This window comes from Aotus nancymaae, unplaced genomic scaffold (genome assembly GCF_030222135.1).
Source record: "Aotus nancymaae isolate 86718 unplaced genomic scaffold, 86718_ANA_hifiasm-v0.15.2.pri h1tg000002l, whole genome shotgun sequence".
Classification (NCBI taxonomy): Eukaryota; Metazoa; Chordata; class Mammalia; order Primates; family Aotidae; genus Aotus; species Aotus nancymaae.
Window position 1 is genome coordinate 32,567,426 of NW_026988413.1, and position 16,550 is coordinate 32,583,975.

A 16,550-nucleotide genomic window follows, 5' to 3' on the forward strand; every position below is an offset into this window, starting at 1 on the left:
ATGATGATGGAAAATGAACAGACAATGCCTTCTAGTGATTCAATATGGCGGATAGCCAAACTCACATTTGAGAAAAATACTAAAAAGAACAACCAGAGACTTGTGATTTAACTATGCCATCCATCAGTTGGATGAACTTGAACAAACCAAAGTTATTTAGAAACAATCTGTAAAATTGTATTTGTAAAAAAGGAGGATGGACTTCTGGGAGTAGATCCAGCTCAATCTAGAAGTTTCTTGAAGCTTATTTTAAAAAATATATACCAGAAAAAATATATATATTCTGAGATCCTGAGCAAGATTAGCAGTCAGACTCCTTCACATCCAGCATATCACCTCCGAAATTTGCTCCTAGGTTTTGCTAAAGGCTCCTCCATTATATAGAAAATCACACTGAAGTTGCAATCATTCTCCACCCAGGAGCTGCTTGGTTTATTTTTACTCCAATCATTCCTTCTTTCCCCTTCATTGAAATTCCAAAGTGAGTCCAAATTCTCTGTTATATATCATTCTACTAAAGCATAAGGTAATTAGTAAGTGCGATATTTTCTCTTCAGCCTCCTTCCTGACCTTTGATCAGTCACTATCTCCAATTTAGATTTTAGCTTCCTGAGGCAGAAACTGCACCTACACCTGGATATTCAGCAACATTGTGCCTGTTCTAAAAATGTAGCTTCATTTCACTGGTATTCTATATACATGCCCACATTTTAACTCTTCATAGTATTATGTAAGTTATGTTAGTTGAACTAATTATTTTTTTAATTTAGGTTAAAATAACACATAACATAAAATTTACCATTTTAACCATTTTAAAGTATATAATTCATTTTTGCTAAGAATATTCACATTGTTGAATGACAGATCTCCAAAATTTTCTCATCTTGCAAAACTGAAATCCTATGCTTATTAAACATATCCCCATTTTTCCCTCCTCCAAGGCCCTGGTAACCACCATTCTACTTTCTGTTTCTATGAATTTGCCTACTTTAGATACCTCACATACATAGGTATTGTTAATAAAATCCAAACTAAATTTTTATTATGTATATAGTTGTAAAAATTACAATGATTGTGACAGCCCTTTAATCATTTCAAAATGCCTTCCTATATCCTAAGCCCCTCTCTATTCAGTGTTTCCTTTGTTGTCACCCTGCTTCTCACACTTCCCACTCTTCCATCACTTTCAATCCTGGCCTCTAAAACCCTGTTTCACTGTAAACAAGCTCTGTATAGCTCCTTGCCGTAACTGAAATTTGACTTTCTTTGGAGGATCCCTCTCTCTGCAGTCCACTAATGGAGACTATTTGTTCTCTCACAATTCACATGACCCAAGGTCATGTTGGTGGGGTGCAGGAAGAGGTATATTAGTTAACAGTCTTTTGGTTGATAATAGAGCTCCTATTATAATAGAACTCAAATCTAGCTTAAGAAAAAAAATGTTTAAAAGTTACTTATGAACTTTCGTAACTGGAGAGAAGAAAGACGAGTATTCTCAAAGACACAAACAAATATCATAAATATGCTTCTAACTTTCATATATCATCTTCACTTGTTTCTGCTTGAATTATTTTCTCAAGATTTTTTTTTCAGTCTTCTAGACAGAGGGCAATATAGTTGCTGTTAACCTCAGAATCACATCATCTTTATCCTCCTCTTGAAGAGTGCATCTACAATGCAAAAGGACTCTAGTTGAAATAGGTCAGGTCACAAAACGATTCTTCAGTACAATCACATCCTATGGGGAATATTGTACTATTGGCCCAGTCTACAATATGATAAACACTCCACTGACATGAGGAACTACACACCAAAATGGATTATTCCTCCAAGACAACATAAAGTTCAGATCTCCAAAGATAAAATATCCACTATATTGACTATACCTCTAGAATATCTGTTAGAGAAGAAGTGGCATTTTCCTAGCATGTCAGTTTTGAATAACGTCCTTTCTACACTCCTCCAATAAAAACAAACAAACCTCTCCTCATTGAGGCATGCTATCCAGCTCCTATTTCTGCCATATACTGCCATTGGTCAAGACTTAACTTGGATGGCTCTGGCACCATTAACTCACAATTACTCACAATATTCCAACATCGTGTTGTATAACCTTCCTGTCCATTTGTATGATCCATCCAATAGCTGCAAGTCCTAGATTCATAGTTCCTTAATCTCCTAAAATCTAGTGATTTTAATTTTCCATTTTCTGAATTTTATCAACCACAGAACTCTTTCACTCCAAAACTGTAGAATTCTAATACTATAGTCTCTGGCTTCAACCTCTAACTTCCCACCAAAATGTCCCTATGGACAGCCAATAGAAATATCAAACTCAATATGTCCAAAAGTTAACTCATCTCTCCCAAAATAAGGTTTTAAAAATTGCTTTACTTCTTGTACTGTATTCTGCCTTGTTGAGTAAGATCACCATTTGCAATGCTGAGGAAAGGAACTCCGGAATTACATCTGACCCCTCTCTCATGCCACAAAATCACAACAGGACCTAGACTATGGCTTCTACCTCATTAGCAGCTCTTTGATCCCTCCCTTTTCCTTCATTCCATCCCTCATGGTGTAATCTTAGTTCAGAATCTAATCAGTTATCTATGAGATTTCTATATCAGTCATCACTCTTATCTCCTTTCAACCTACTTTCTATGGTGTTTTTAGAATGAACTTCCTGAAATACGCCTGGAGTATTTGGATTTTATCTGGAAATATCATGTCGCTTAAAGATGTAAACTGAAAAATATGTGGTCATATCCTCTCTCCCAATATTGCAGGAAATTGACAGAAAGTGACTTATTTTTTAAAGAATGAACCTATGCTGACATGGATAACAGGAAGGAAGACATAAGCCAATGGTTTCTGGATAAGAAAGAAATCAATTTGCCTTTCCAGGATCCCTAAGAGCTCAAAAAAGGAATTGTCAGGTATGGTGGAAGGTAAGAGTGAAACCTGGACTAAAAATCATGGGGATAAGTTGGAAGGATATGTATACAAAACACACACCATCCTGAAACACTGGCAGTCCTGGCTCTGCTCCTCACTAGTGTCCAACTATGGAAAGTTAGTTAATTCTCTATAGTCATTGAAAGGCTGTTTGCTAATTTAACCAAAAAAATTATATAACTATCTTGAGAGAGTAAGATTGCTCTAAAACTAGAAATCATCAGCTTTCACTACAGGAAGTAAATGGATAATATACAAACTTAAATTCAAAATTATAAACATTTCATTTGAAGATGTTGTAATAACTACCTAAGAAAGAGCTAAAGGAGTCAGAGTGTTTACTTTAGAAAAAAGTGCATTATAAACTGATTGTATATTTTACTTTAATAATAAAATATTAAAATTTTAAATACATATCCAAATGTATTGTCGACATTTTTAAAGTCTTTCAGTGACTGCCATTGTTTTCCAGATAAACAATGGCATATTGATCTCTTCATGATCTCATTCATGATTACGTCACCAGCTTCCTCTAACCCTTCTCTTTACCAACAAATCAGTAATTCCTTTTCTTTTTCTTTTTTTAATTGCATTTTAGGTTTTGGGGTACATGTGAAGAACTTGCAAGATTGTTGCATAGGTACACACATGGCAGTGTGATTTGCTGCCTTCCTCCCCATCACCTATATCTGGCATTTCTCCCCATGCTATCTCTCTAAATTTATTATGTATCTGTGGGGTGGGGATGGGGAAACTTCTGTATATTTTTCCAAGCTGCTCCATCTTCACCCAGTCCTACCTCTTGAACACTGATAACCATTAGCTCTTCAAAATTCAGCTACACCAGGAAGACTTCCCTAGGCCATTCAGTCTGCATTAAGTATACCTTCATTTTGCATCCATATCAACTCATGCATTTACTCACCCAAAATTCATTTATCCAATAGATATGTGTTGACTGCCAGAATGGAAGCTCCATGAGAGTAAAAAGTACCCACTCAACAGGCATACTTAACAGTGACTACACAAACACCATCTGAATGAATGCCAGGCACTCTGGCAGATATGACATTTTCATGTACCTAGCTAGGGTTTTCAAGAAAACCTTGAAGGTACATGAAAATGTCTGCATTTGATTGAGGTTTACTGTAAGCTCACTGAGACTAAACTATCCTTTATCTATGATTTCTCTCTGTCTAGAATAGTGCCTAGCACATAGAAGTGTTCAATAAATGTGTATTCATAGAATAATTATTCATTTCTCTATATTTTGAAAGAGCTGAGTAGTGGTATTTGTATTTTGTCAATTTAGCAAGCTGAATCTATGTTTCCAAGAGTTCCCTTCCGACAGTGGTTCCAGCTGAGGGCTGGGAATTTGCGTGAGATTTGGAAGGTGAAGGTGAAGAAGCAGGCATTGTGTTCATTGTTGGTGCAGAACTGCAGGCATTGCTGCAGCCAGTGCACCTTGTCCTTGACCTGCTCACTCACTCCCCTGGCAAGAGGCAGCAATGGTGCGACAGCACTGCTAGCTTCCACCTGACCTCCTCCTTCAGAGTCTCCAAGTCTCAGGCCAGGTGTTGGATGTGAAGGCACCAGCTTCATCCTCAGGTCATCCACGTTATCACAGTTGGATGCCATGAGTCAAATGGGGTTTCACTTCGCCCAAATGGGTTCTAATGTTTCACCTAAGGTAATACTTCGTCCCCATGGACTTACATGCCTTAACTTATCCTACTTCAGGTCCAGATTTCTTTCCCAACTACTTGTTCTGCTGACCTATAGTGACTTAGGGCCCACCACCATAGGCAGGGGGGCCTTTTATAAATTATTTTACCAGTTCTCTTTCACAATGATTAGTGAATTTTCTATGATCTCCAACCATCACTTTTTGGACCTTTGTGTCTCAGATTCTCCCACGGTTATGTAAAGTTTTATTCCTAAAATACATCTTCTATTTCATCATTCATAGTGATTCTCCTTCGCGATCAAATTATAACTAAGATATCAGATCCAAGAGTATGTATGAAATTCTGAGACGCTTTTATCGAAAAACAAAAGGTGTTTTTAAAAAACAAAAGATTCAGATTCAGAGCAGATTTGCATATTCTCAGATGTGTCCAAAAAGTTTTGAATTGACTCGAAGTTTTTGAAATAGTAGGAGCAATAAGCAAGGTGACATCCACAAATTTTAATGACTCTAAACCACCTAAGGGTGGCATTTATATGTATCCGTCTATCGCTTTCCAGATAAAATCCAAGAGACAGTGATCTAGGATAATTAAAATGGGTTGGGGAATAAATGAAATCATAAAAGTTTTTTGACTAACCTCACCACCTTCAATCAAACACTGTACACTATTTCAGTTCAAAATGGCAGACAGAGTCTATTTATTCAGCTTCCCTTTCTCTGTGGATCTGAATAAGACTATAATAAAGTATCATCGAAAATTATAAAAACACAATAATTAAAGGAACACGAGTAGGACAATCCCAAAATAGCTACTTCAAAAAATTTCTAGAATCTAGAAATTGAGAAAGAATGCCATCTGCTCAAGCTGTAGCAAAGAATCGGAAACAAAGGTCTACAGTAGATAGGGAAAACAGCTTTCCCAACAGAAATCTGGAGATGCTTCAGATCAGAGTCTGTAGGTGGAACTAAGGGAATGAAATAGTAGAGCTAAAAACAGGGGGGATTACTTGAGGACCTGCATATGGAATAGTAAGACTCCTATATTCTCATGCAAGATAACCTATAATCAGGCATTTCACTCTGGTGCCAGAAAGAAAAGCCTTCCTCCTCCTGATATTTGCCAAAGGAAAATATAGCTGGCTCACCTCCAGAATTCTCACTATACTGTAAAACCTCCAGTTCACAAATCTCTTTCACATGCAGAGCACATCATCAACTTTACAATTCTCTTAGTCTTAGAACAAATGGACAATGAATGATCACTATATAACTTAGTAAATGCTGCAGCATAATATCAAAAGACCAAGATTAATAGAAAAATGGACTCCTCCTACATAAGGAGATAGCATTCAGGAAGCAGAAGAGAATCTTATAAACAACTTTAATTAGTGTCCTTGAGTAGAAAATATTGTATCCAAAGATCAACATGAAGTTATGAATTTAAAAAAAAAAAACAGAACACAAGACTATACTTTTGGAAACTGAATAATTTCCCAAATCAAAAAATTAATTGGAAGTTTAAAGATAAAATGTAGGCATTTTCCAAGGGTTAAAAACAAAGGAAAACAACAAAAACTGAGAAAAAAAATGTGAAAAAAAGATAATAAAAACTGATAATCAATTTAGAAAGTCAAATTATTAGAAATGCTAAAGGGAAAAGAGGAAATTATCAAAGAACTAAAATAAGAAAATTCTCCAGATGTGAAAAGAGATGCATATCTTCATTCTGGTGGTGACTACCAGCTATAAAGTAGGATGAACTTTAAAAGAATCACACCAGGACACATTACTATGATACTTCAGAACTCCAAAGGCTAAAAGACTAAAAGTTCCAGAGACAGTTGGAAAAAGCAGATTACATACCCAGGAATTAGAATCAGAAACATCCCATTCTTTTTTGTTTGTTTATTTGTCTGTTTTGTTAGCAACACCAAAGAGTAGAATGATGCCTTCAAGGTTCTGTGGAAAGCATTTTATTCACTTACAAATTGTCTACCCAGATGTCTTAGTACATTTTCTGCTGCTATAACAGAATGCCTGAGACTGTATCATTTATAAAAAAAAAATAGAAGTTTAGTACGGGCATAGTGGCTCACACCTGTAATCCAAGCACTTTGAAAGGCAGAGGTGGGTGGATCCCCTGAAGTCAGGAGTTCGAGACCAGCCTGGCCAACATGGCAAAAGCCTGTCTCTACTAAAAATACAAAAAATTATCTGGGCATGGTGGTGGCTGCCTATAATCCCAGCTACTCTGGAGGTTGAGGCAGGAGAATTTCTTGAACCCTGGGGGTGGAGGTTGCAGTGAGCTGAGATCATGCCACTGCACTCCAGCCTGTGAAACAGAGAGAGACTCTATCTCAAAAAAATAAAAATAAAAAAACGAAGAAAAATTCATTGGACTCACAGTTGTAGAGGCTGGAAAGGCCAAGATAGATGAGCTCCATCTGATAAGGGCCTTCTTGCTGCATCATCTCGTGGGAGAAGTCGGAAGGGCAAGAGAGCAGACCTAAGAGAGCAAGAAAGTAAGGAAGCCAGACTTATCCTTTTTATCAAGAGTTCACTCCCAAAATAACTACACCACTCCCACAATAATGGTGTTAATCCATTCATGAGAACAGAGCCTTAGTGACCTAATCACCTTTAAAAGGTCCCACCTCACAACACTGTTGGATTGGAAATTAAGTTTTCAACACACGAACTTTGGGGAACACACTAAAATCATGGCATCAGCCAAACCATTAATCAAGTAAGAGAGCATGATACAGAACTTTTCAACCTGCAAGCACTGACAAATTGACCTCCCACACACCCTTCCTTAGGAAGTTACTTGAGGAATGATGACAGGTAAGAGCCGTGTGAGGTAAATCCTTATCATTCATACCAAGACATCGTCAGAAAGTATCTGGGGTTGATAAGTCAAGAAATAACAGTGTATGTGATTTATTTGAAGATATGGGACTAACCATCAGAATAACGAAAAACTTAATTTGTAAAAGTGGCAAATTCTAGAGAGTGATATCAGGTGTAGGGTAAACATTTCAGTACCATTTAATTTTTCTTAGCCATGTGTTGGGGGAAGCAGCAAAGGAGAAAAGACTTATAGTGTTCCTACATAAACTTGTTACATGTATAAAAGAAATCAGGAACAACAAACTGCAGAAGACTTCAGGAGGCCTCTGGGGAGGAAGGCCTCTCCATGCCTCATGTTCTGGTGCAGGGTGACCCAGGCTCTGTTACCATGAACATTGTGCTCAAGGATGTAAAACCCCTTCATGGCCAGATTTGTAGGTTCCTTGTAAGGCCTGAGTTCCCCCACCTGCACATAGATAATAGGCTAAAGATAACCACATGTTCTTATTTGGGGAAACTCCCAAACTGCCACTGTTATCAATCTTTAGAATGACACACCAGTTCCCACTCACTGATTCACTTCCAGCTCACTGATTCAACCCACCATCACTCCACCCCTACCCCATAGATCAAAGTGATTGTGACCAATAAAGAGTATGAGAGACCAGAGCTCGAGGCCTTCACTGTCTCTTCCAGTAATAAGTGATGGCCCTCTGGTCCCACTTTCTCTCTTAATATTTTTCTCAATCCTTTGTCACCACCAAATTCGGGGTACCCATGGGTGATGTAGGGGCTGGTTCCCTACAGCCATGTAGTAATTTTAATGTATTACCAGAGATAGTTGAAATATTCTGTTTGATTTTTCTCTAATATTAACTACAAAGACTATGGTAGGCAGAATAGTGACACACTAACGTTGTTCACATCCTATGAATATGTTATCTTACGTAGCAAAGGAAACTTTGCAGATGTAATTAAGGTAAAGGACTCTGAAACGGGGAGAGTAGCCTAGCTTATCCAGGTGTACTTAATGTAATCGCAATGTCCTTAAAAATGGAAGAGGGAGGCAGAGGCAGAGTCAGAGGGATCCAGTGTTGCTGGCTTTGGAGATGGAAGGAGATTCCCAACAAATGTGGGCAACTTCTAGAAGCTGGAAAACGAAAGGAGTGGCTACTCCTCTAGAGACTCCAGAAAGAAATTCAGTCCCATTTACAGCCTGATTTTAGCCCAGTGAGACCCATATCAGACTTCTCTTCTACAGAACTGTAAGATTATATATTCTTGTGTTAAGTCACTGAGTTTTTAGTGATTTGCTACAAAAGAATCACCTTAGTAGCAAATCAAAAAGCAGCAAAAGAAAACTATTGCATAGACTTAATTCCTTTTGGTGTTGTCTTATCCTAAAGGAAATTATTTTCCTTTCATCTTTTTATAATCAAAACGTTAAAAAAAGAATAGCAAGATAGACCTTTGCTTTTCCTATTTCGTGGGGTAAATGGAATGAATATACTGGTTTGTCTTTCCTTGTATTCCTAATGTTTCTGATATTCCCTTTTCCAAGTCTCGGGTAAGTTACACCTGGGTATATTTAAGAATAAAGATAAGCTACTCCTAGTAGAAAAAGCGTTCATGCTTCAATGTTTCAAAATATTTCCAGAAGCTATTCTTTGTGGAGTCATATGTTAGGGTTTTGCTTTTCTGTTCACATTTATGAAACACACACACATACAAAAAAAAAAAAACAGTAAACTTTCTAATTATATTCCTTAGCTATAATCACTATTTTTAAAATATCATCCTTTAAATTACATCAGCTACACTCTATTATACTATTATTATGTGTAGTCTGTAACTTCGGGATAGTTCTATAGTGTAACCAAGAAGGTTCATTAGACTTCAAATCTTACTGTTGGTCTGTATTCAAAATTCTAGAAAGTTTCATTTTTTATTATTTTTTTAAATAAATGTTTTGTGGCCCACCAAATAGTGGATACTTTGGTTTGTAACCCTGAAAGTGATAATAAACTTATCCATCCATCTCTCTTTCTGTCGGTTAGTCTTTGCCACATAATAGAGGCAGCATAGTGCAGCAGCAAGAGAACTAAACTTGGACTCAAGATGTCTAAATCCAAAATTAAGGTAGCTCTAAGCAACCAATCAATTGTATGGCCTTAGACAAGTCACTTCACGACTCCTGAGCATAATTTTTTCTTAAGCAATATAAGGTTTGACAAGATCAATGCTTTCCAAGATATCTACAATAGCCAACGCAGGTCTGTGATCATGGAGCAGAGAAGGTTCTCTGTCACACCAAAATCCAACCAAAGGAATTAACCAGTCACCAAGTCCTTGTGCCATTCATAATTCAGCATCAACAATGTGTTTGATCCTCTGACTCTGTCTTTTACTGGAGGCCTTTGCTGCTTCCATATTTACCTGGACACATTTTGTTCTCTCCAAATCCAAAAAAAACAATCAGTCAATGAAAACAATTTCTCAAGCAACTCTGATTTGCTGAGCAGGCTAAGATGAAGATATTCCAATTATTCATCCATTACAGTTTACCTTCCAATGGCTTCACCCTGCTCATATTTTTCAGAAGTTCCAAGTATGTATTTCCTCACTGACCTCATTTTGCAAGAGAAACTATAATGTAATACGGACTATAATATTTTAGTTATTTGAGCTCTTCACACTTTTTTTCCAAAGTACTGGGTTATTCTAATAATATACTATAAATGACCAAATATTTATGAAATAAGTTGAAAATATATTCAATAAGCAGAAATGGGCCATCACCTTTTAATGAAAACTTTCTTCTCAAGCCTGTAATCCCAGCACTTTGGGAGGCCAAGGCGGGTGGATCACGAGGTCAAGAGATGGAGACCATCCTGGTCAACATGGTGAAACCCCGTCTCTACTAAAAATACAAAAAATTAGCTGGGCGTGGTGGCGCGTGCCTGTAATCCCAGCTACTCGGGAGGTTGAGGCAGGAGAATTGCCTGAACCCAGGAGGCGGAGGTTGCAGTGAGCCGAGATTGCGCCATTGCACTCCAGCCTGGATAACAAGAGCGAAACTCCGTCTCAAAAAAAAAAAAAAAAAAAAAAAAGAAAACTTTCTTGATGAATAAAAAGGTTTAAAAAATTATATTGCAAATAGTGAAGGTTATCAAAAGCTGTCCCAAAACAATTACTTATATTCTAGGTATATTCACTTCAAAATGGAAAGACACAGTATACGTTAAGAGTCAAAATAGCCACAAAGTGCTCACTTTTTCTTAACCAGATCTCAGCTAGAGGAGATAAGAACAGCATAACCCAGGCAGAGGAAAAGGAATGTGTTCAGATCCCTGTTCATCTTTTATTCTACAGATTGATTCAAAATATCTTCAAATAGGGCCTTTATTTTCTTATGGCCTGTTCACTAATGCGTCTTAGTAATGATCTTTAGCTTCTTATTTCACTTCTGATTTCAGTCTATGTCCTTTCTTTCCTGTTCTCTCACTTTCAGTTTCTCTGTGTACACAAACTGCTTACATATCTACCACCTCTCTCATCTAGGTGTTCATCCGTATTATCTACAGATCTCTTTTAACTAAATAAATTCCTTGTATCTGAAAAGAATGTTCCAGTACATCCAGGAATTCATTAAAGAAATATCTAATACTGCAAAAATTAGAAATCTTGCCCTCACAAAGTTCAGAATTTGGAGGAAACATAACAAAAATAATAATGTTTGTAAATGCTCTGCAAAGTGAGTTTTCAAGTACTCTATCCATGTTTGGTAGGTTCCCATAAACTGGTATAGGTAGATCAGGAAATTACACTTGGAGTAAGTCTTCTTGGTCCAAATATCTCATCATCAAAGGTACACCCCACCCTGCAGTTGGAAATATCACTATTCCATCTGTCTCCCAAGTCTCAAAATACAACAATAATATCTGACATGTCCTTCATTTTCCATATATATTAATTACCATATTGTTCACTTTCTACTATGAAAATACTATATGAAAACACAATGGAAATGGCTCAGAAGAAAGATTATTTCCTCTTCACTGATAAAAGTCTAAAATATTTAGATTTAGTCTCTGTAAACTGCTTACATGAGATATATAGAAGATTGTAAATATATCCCCCATTATATTATATTTAGCTCAATAGAAGATGAAATGCAAAGAGGTTCCTTTAAAATAAGTCCATTAAGCAGGCTGTCTTGTTTTTTAATAAGCCAAACGCTCTATTTATATGTTCTAAACTGCAATTAACTCATTTAAAAGATTGTTTAGCATTTCAGGCAGTTTATCGCTATAATACTATGTCTTTCTTGATATCAATTTTGGTTTCATTATAATGTGTCTATTTTTAGTGAAGTAACAATGCAACATTTTTTGTTGATCCTCTTTCCCAGAAGGCTGAATAATTTGTCTGATTGCCTAGGTCTTTTTCTAAGCCTTAACATCCAATAATAACATTCTCAGAAAAAAAAAAAAATGAAGTGATTAAATGAAAGAAAAAATGAATCCACTTTTTCTATCATCATTACAGTTTTATTTTTCTAAATCAAGTACTCTAGACATTAACTTCAGGGATCTCAGAAGCTTTCACTAAGCAATCCATTTGGCAATGATGTTTTCATTTAATTATCCTCTAACATAATTATATGGTTTTGGCATATATGTACTAATCTTCACCTTCTATAAACTGCAATTCTCCTTTCCTCTCTACAAGGGAAAGCATGGACTTTGACCAAGATACACCTAGGTTCCAAGCCTAGTTCTGTCATTCCTAGGCTAGATAATCTTGGGCAAGTCATTAAACCTCCATGAGCCCTCTTCATCTAGAATACAGAGACTGTAACACTTCTTAGCAGGGTTTCTCGACCTTGGCGATGTTAACATTTTGTATCAGATAATTATTTGTTGTAAGGAGCTGTTCTGGGTGTTGTAGGATATTTATCGGCATCTTTAATCTCTACTCACTAGATGCCAGTACATCCCCTGGTTGTAAAAATCGAAATTCTCTCCAAACATTGTCAAATGTTCCCCGGGGGAAAATTGCTGAGAACCATTATTTGACGGGATTGTTGATTAACTAAACTTGTCAAATACTGGTTTAAATGTTTAACATTTAGATTTTAATGTGTGTTAAATGAAATTATATATGTCAATAATCTGGCACACTTTGACACATAATGTGTACAGAATAAATGTAATTGTTTTTATTAATAGACCTGAATTCTCAATAATAACACTTTGTACTGTATAAAAAGAAAGAATGAGAAATTACAGAGAATAAAAGACTATTGTTGGGGAAAGGTTTGGTCATCATTCAGAAGAAAAATAATTTAGTGTTAGTTTGATTAGAATAAGAAGCTTTTGGTTGTACCTGTTTCAAGGGCAAGAAAGGTGGGGAAAACCCAAATAACTTAAAGCATTCGATTCAGCAGATATCAATTTCAACACTGACTGGCATTTTATTTTTTAGTCTTATAAACGTATAACCACTGGAACATCAAACTAAATTGAAGCCTTAATTTCCAAGTGTCTGATCTTGCAGAAAGGGTTCAGCACTGGAAGACACACAGACCTGGATTCAAATCCAAGTTCTATCATTTATTGCTCCAAGACCTTATGAAAATCTCTAACTATTCTCTCTTTCCTCATTTTCAAATTAGTAAACAGTGATAGAAATTCCAATTGATAATGTTTTATGAGTAACCAGTGGGATATGATGTGGAGGTGGAAGATAGTGATAGTGATGATCCTGACCCTGTGTAGGCCTGGGCTAATAAACATATTTGTGTCTTCATTTTTAACAATTTTTTAAAATAAAAAAATTAGAAATAGGAAAAAAGCTTGTAGAATAAATATATAAAGGAAAAAAATTCTTCTATATGACTGTACAATGTATTTTTAGCTATTACTACAAAAGAATCAAAAGTTTTTTAAATTGTTTATAAAATAAAAATGTTACAGTAAGTTAAGGTGAATTTATTTCTGAAGAAATAAATGTTTTACAAGTATAGCTTAAGAAAAAAAATAAGTATAGTTTAGCCTAAGTATACATTGTTTATAAAGTCTAGAGTAGTAGACAGCAGTGTCCTATAATTTCATTTAACACACATTAGCATCTAAATATTTGCACATTCATGAGCACATTCATTTGCCACTCGCTCATTGGCTCACCCAGAGCAACTTCAAGTTCTGCAAGTTCCATTCATACTAAGTGTCCCTTTTTAATCTTTTATACTTTATTTTTAGTGTACCTTTCCTATGTTTAGGTATGTTTGGGTACACAAATACCATTGTGTTACAATTGCCTGCAGTATTCAATACCGTAACCTACTACTGTACAGGTCTGTATCCTAGGAGCAATAGGGACCATACAGCCTAGGTGTGTAGCAGGCTATACCATCTAGGTCTGTGGAAGCACATGCTATGATGTTCACACAATGATGAATGAAATCACCTTATGACACATTTCTTAGGCTGTATCTCTATCATTAAGTGATGGATGACCATGTACTATTGTTATTATTATTATTATTAAATCTTTCTTCTCCTTCTTTTCGTCTTCCCTTCCTTTACCTTTCTATCAACTCCTGTAATATCACTTCTCCTTTCTGGCAGTAACAGCTTCCAAAGGCAGTGCTGTCAACTTCAGTCATTCCTCAGACTGTCATTCAACATTCCATTATCTGGGGTAAGACAGCAATTAGGAATATAAGAACTTTCTTTTCTTAAATTTGCAGCTGCCAAAATACAATTAATTGACTAATGTATCCTTTTTCTTAATTGAAATGCAGTAATTGTTAAACACTAAAATGCTCCCAACATTTTGAAATCTACAGAAAACCTAAAGGAATACTACAATAAGTGCTCAAATAACCTTTTCTAGATTAACCAGTTAACATTTTGCCATCTTGGCACCCTCTTTTCTCCTTGCTCTCTTAATCTCTCTTCTCTCTCCACTTCTAAATACTTAAGTATGAATTTCCAAAACTAAAAGCATTCTCGAATTTACATATTGCTGTTATCATACCTAAGAAAACATAACAATAACTAAATAGTATCATCTAATATGCATTATCGACTGTATATTCCACCTAAGCAGGAATGTTCTAGAGGAAACTAATCAAATGTCAGTTCTATTACCACCTGATTACAATGGGAAGAGTTCATCCTCCCTAAAAAATCAGCAAAAGTATAATCTAAAAAGCAGTAGGGACTACAGCAAGAGGGTAGCCCAGGCATCTGAAAATGTATTCCATTTTCAGTAAATTTATCTTAATATCTTAAATTTCATACTAAATTTGCATGTAAATAACTATACATATAAATGATAAATTCCTTCATTTATTTTAGGCAGAAATAATATACACCTATTAGTGGCTTATAAGACAACAGATTGGGAAATGTATTTCCTTTTAGCCAACAAAGATATATGTTTAGCCAACAAAGCTATATGTTTATATATATATGTTTACATATTTCCTTTTAGCCAACAAAGATATATGTTTTATGTGACATATAAAATCAAGAGAGTGGAAATGTAAATAGAGTAACTGAACTGAAATGCATCAGTTCAAATTTCCATCATTACATAACAGAATCACTTTAGCTTAACCATACCTTAAATCTGAAATAGGAAAAAGGTTTAACTAAAGCGTGTCTACAAAAATTAGCCAACTTTCATTTATAACTTTACTCACAAATCTGTTTCCATTTACAGATTTACAGATTGATTTTTCTTTAGTGCCAAAGGAAAAAAGTCTCAACATATAACAGACAAGAAAGAAAAGTGATTAAAAACTTACAACGGTCTAAGATAAATATCATACAAGAAAAAAATGAAAAAAAAGTTATAACAACCAAATAGCTAGGGCTCAACTGCTTACAAAGCAAGTTTATTTTTATCACAAGAGAGTAATTCATTTATGGGTCATTTGCAAATCCTTAACAGAGTATGGGAGAAAAGAAGAAAAAGAAGCTGGTAACTCTCAAATGTTCTCACATTCCTGAGTGGTTAGCTTTAAGGGGAGGATTATAAATGACCCTAGTGAATAGAATGTAGATTATCTTTATTTTCTCATCAGATTTTTAACTTTTTTGGGAGACATGTAGAAGTGTCCTATTTAGAAAAGCTTTTTGGATACTGCATTGCCTACAGCAATATAAAACTGGTTGCTTACTTGAATTTTTCATTTCAATTTTTGTTAAATATTAAATATTTTATTAAATAAATGTTTTGTTCAAAATTTGCCTAAAAGAGTCAAAATATAAATATTTGTTTCTAGGCAGGGGACTGTGGCTCACAGCTGTAATCTCAGCATTTTGAGAGGCTGAGGTGGGCAGATTGCTTGAATTCAGGAGTTTGTGACTGGCCTAGGTAACATGATGAAACCCCACCTCTACTAAAAATACAAAAAAATTAGCTGGTCGTGGTGGCACGTACCTGAATTCTAGTTACTCAGGAGGCTGAGGTGGGAGGATCACGGGAGCTGGGGAGGTCAAGGCTGAAGTGAGCTGAGATCACAGCACTGTACAGCCTGGGTAACTGGAGTGAGACCCTGTCAAATAAATAAATAAATAAACAAACAAATAAACAAATAAATAAAATATTTGCTTCTCACCTTTTTCCCCCCAGGAGTATGAGATGTGTTGAGATGAGCTATAAACTGGAGTCAGATTATAAAAGGCCTTGTGAACCATTCTAAAGAGTTGTGAAGGTAATGGACAGTGAGAGTGGAGAGAAAAGGACATATCTGAGGGATGTTTTCCAAAGAGAACCACTGGTCTTTAAAACTGATTAGATGTAGTGAGTGAAGCAAGAGGTGTAGTAGAGAAAAACTCCAAGAGGGATGGGTGGTGAAGCCTTTATCTGAGACTAAGAACACAAAACTGAAGCTTTTGGATGTCCTCTGAATAGGTAAACAGGGGAAGAGAGGTAATACAGAGTGAAATAATGACTTCGTTTTTAGAAACGTCGAGTTGACAGCACCTGTGGAACAAGATGAAAATAGCTAATAGGATACTAGATAGTGAATCTAAGT

At 35.8% G+C, this 16,550-nt stretch overlaps 1 long non-coding RNA gene across 7 annotated transcripts in view; it reads right to left on the reverse strand.

The window, feature by feature from the left end:
• Positions 1–16,550, reverse strand: part of LOC105732092 (uncharacterized) — a 70,799-nt gene that overhangs the window by 39,535 nt on the left and 14,714 nt on the right. For 6 of the 7 annotated variants that reach the window (XR_010341722.1, XR_010341731.1, XR_010341730.1 and 3 more), the window contains 2 exons: positions 15,953–16,067; positions 7,050–7,151 (listed from right to left, as the gene is read on the reverse strand). This is a non-coding gene — a long non-coding RNA (uncharacterized LOC105732092). Of the gene's footprint in view, positions 1–7,049; positions 7,152–14,085; positions 14,196–15,952; positions 16,068–16,550 lie in introns of all 7 variants that reach the window. The other variant, XR_010341719.1, reaches the window with a different exon arrangement.